The sequence below is a fragment of the Alligator sinensis genome, unplaced genomic scaffold (assembly GCF_000455745.1).
Source record: "Alligator sinensis unplaced genomic scaffold, ASM45574v1 scaffold678_1, whole genome shotgun sequence".
NCBI lineage: Eukaryota > Metazoa > Chordata > Crocodylia > Alligatoridae > Alligator > Alligator sinensis.
In genome coordinates, this window is record NW_005842006.1 from 996,181 (window position 1) to 999,806 (window position 3,626).

A 3,626-nucleotide genomic window follows, 5' to 3' on the forward strand; every position below is an offset into this window, starting at 1 on the left:
CACCGTTGTCAGCTGTCCAAGGGACCACTGCCAAGCTATAGACAAGTTGGCACAAGCAGGAAGGTTGTGAAGTAAGAATAGTTATGAGCATTTTGTTGTGATAATGTTGCTATGGAGCAGGCATTTCCCAAATACTTGAAGAGATGGTTCCTTCTCCTAAGAGCTCACATTCTAAGGGAGAATCTGGTGAAGGGCACCAATAGACAACTTGTACACAGTTGCATACATATCGATAAAGCAGCCCAGCAGAATTTGGAGTAGGCATCTGGAGGAGAGTCCTCAGGAAGGCACATAGAGGAAGCTAGAGGGAACACGGTAGGAAGGTGACTGAAAACAGAAATAAGTAAACAATCTGGGAAGATGGAGGAAGCAAGGGGCAGCATGAAGCTTGACTGGAGAGAATAAATAATTGATAGGTAGAGCTTTGAAAGGGCTGACCAGAAACTAAAACAGGATTTCAAAGGAGGATGTATGTGATCACACTGCCAGGCAAGGAAGCAGAATTCAGTGGTAGACTCCTGTTTAAACTGAAAGTGGCCTCCAGTTCCTATGCCATGTCCACTGCTTTGTAGCGCCTCTCAGAGAGAAATTGGAATCAGTTCTTCAGAGAAAATCAGTTCTTTCAGGACTGAACCACACTATTTGTACCCCATGATGAGCCCAAAATATTGTGCCCAAGAGCCACGTGCTACCAGAACCGAATGTCAGTTGTACAGTTCTGCTGAAATACAAGCAGGATATGCCAGTAGCTGAGCAGGAGGCACATTTGTTCTAATTTTACTTGCTCCTGCTGGCTTAAATACTTAACACAAGTTTTAACATGACATTCTTAAGCCCCTTCATTTTCAAAAGGCCCCAGAAGATGTCTATAATGACCATTAATGCTTCAGGTCAAGAAATAACAAAAATGGATAGTGAATGAGAGAAAGTGTAGAAAAATGATGCCTGAAAGCTCCCAAAAAGGCAATTATTGTCTGTCTTCTCCGTCTTTTTGATGCCATGCACATCACCTTTCAAAGAGACCATGTCTCTAATAGACCACAGGTATTGTCCTCAAGATGATTTTGCTGAACCTTCCTTCAGTGCTATTTTTATTGCAAATTATTATGAAGGTGTATTGAAGAAGTGAGACTTACTTTGTGGTCTGGAGCAAGTGAGATTTGTGGTCATTTTTAACTGACTTTGATTCTGAGTTCCAAACCCTTTGCAGAGCTAAGACGGTATTTTCTCTTCCTCTTAACTTTTTTAAAATAAATGTTTCCAAGACTGTTTCATTTCACTAGCTGAAAATAGGCATGACAACTTTACAATAGGAGGTTATAAAGAGAGTAGGAATCAAGAACTATCACTAATTAGTGAGAACAGAACTGGAAGTAATGGGCTTCAAGTCCAATTCTGCTCTAAAGACGACTGTAGAGAAATGGCCCCTCCTTACCCAATTAATCACTAGTCTGTGTGTTTGCTCTGCTTAATGACAAAAGTAAGTTCTATTGATTTTTTTTTTTCAGTGCAGTAATTTTCTGGCAAAACTTTTAACAAGGAGTCTTCTTCCACCATGGGTGGTTCTGCTGAAGAGCAACTTTCATAACAGAAGACTGGTGCAATCATACCTCTCTGTTATACTTCATGGAGTTTCCAAGCTACCAACTGGTATGCCTCTCCTCTGCTTGCTGCTGGCCCTGTACCTCTGAGCTGGTGGTGCTACAGCATCGCTGTCCAAAGGCAGAGGATATTACTGGACTGCCCCAAGGGAGGAGTTGAGAGTGTTCAGCAGTGACTGATTTGGGAAGAGCTATCCTACCAAACAGCATGCAGGTGCAGACATTTGTGGTAAGCAGGCAATGCAGACATGATAGAAAACAAAATGGTAGGAGGATGAGAGACTCTGGGGGCTGGGGGTGGGAGAAGAAATAAAACATAAGGCTGGGTAGCAAGGGGTAAGGAAGGAGACAAGAAGAGCATTGGACCTTGCAGTCTGCAGTAGCTCAGAGATGTGATTGCAGGGAGAGTCTGTCTTAGCCCCAGGCTGGAGCCTGCCTAGCGTGGATGAAATCTTTGGGGATCTCCAAAATCTCCACAGAGCAAACTGTTGTTTCTGAAGGGCTTGTAGCCTTGGTCAAGTGCTGGTGGCGTCTGATGAGTCTGGCAGAAAGACAGTTGGCACTGCTTGCCAATTTGCAGTCACTCCTCTATAGCATGGTGCACTAGCATTTTTAAAGAAAAGTTAAATATTTCTGATGACCATCAGCAAAACCACATATTTTCCCCTTTCCTCACCCACTCAGAAGTGGCCGAACCATTGTTGCTTCAATTTAACAAAGGAAAAGAAGAAAGAACCAGCATGAGCTAGGTGTGGCATCCCGTTGAAAACGTGGGAACACTGAGTCCAGTTCTGTGGTATCACAGTTAACCATACCAAATGAATCCCATTTACAAAATTATCAAGCTACATCTTCTAACGAGTTAGATTATTTTTATCCCTAATTCTCTTACTAAAAGGCTTTTCCAGAACCCGACTCCTCTGATGGTTGGAAACCTTCTAGTTTCCAGCCTAACTTGATTCACAGCCAATTCAAACCCATTTGTTCTTGTGCCAACATTGTCCTTTATTTTAATAGCTTTCCTTGCTTCTGGCATTTACTTCCCTGCTGTATTTATAGAATGCAATATTATGCTGTCTCACCTTTTGTTTTGCTAAGCTAAACAAACCAAATCCATTTAGTTTCTGCTCATGAGTTCTTCATTCCCCTGATCCCCACTACTATTGAGCCTGCTGGAAGCCCAGATGTTGAGTACCCTCATTTTGCTGGGGTTGACGCATGTGGAGTGAGAGTGGGAGGCAGGGCTTTATTCCCTCAGTGGCGTGACTGAGCCTTACAGCGCCATGGTATAGACATACCCATAAGAGGAGAGTGCTGATGCAGCATCATCAAGAGAGGAAGACTGGACTACTGTACAGAGAATTGATATTTCTTGAGGCTTAGAGTAACGGAAATGGGATGACATATACAGAGTGCCAAGCCATGCATTTAGCAACTATTAACAAGAATTTCCATTATATGCTGGGGTCTTATCACTTGGAAATAACCAAAATGTAGAAAAACCTGGGTTTCTTAATCGATTGCAGGATGAATGAACCACAAATGCATCTGCAAGCAGAGTTTTGCAGTGGAAAGTGTCAGGGAACTTTCATAATAAGGGTTATTACAATATAAAAATAATGAGACTTTCCTGTTCATGAGGGACCAATTCAGTAAGAGGGCATTGAAAGCCTTTGAGTCTTGCAGTGAGATATGAATGGCAGATGCCTGTACAGGGCAGTTTATAACAGCTAGGCCCTCCCTCATTTGAAGGCCCCCTCCTGACATTGTATAAAAGGTCATTTAAATAAGATAACAGTATTATTGCACCAAGACATCCAATTTAAAATTATGCTTTCAGAAGTGGTTTAAAAGAAACAAAGTTTGGATCAGCCGCAGGTATGCACAACCTATGTTCGCAGGCAAAACCTGAGATCTAGTGTGCACTAGAGTTTGTATGTGTATAAGCTGAGCACATGCATTTGAAAACTGACATGTCTAGTCCCTGAGGCTGGGTGTGGCTGGGGCCCGGGGGCCCCACAAAAC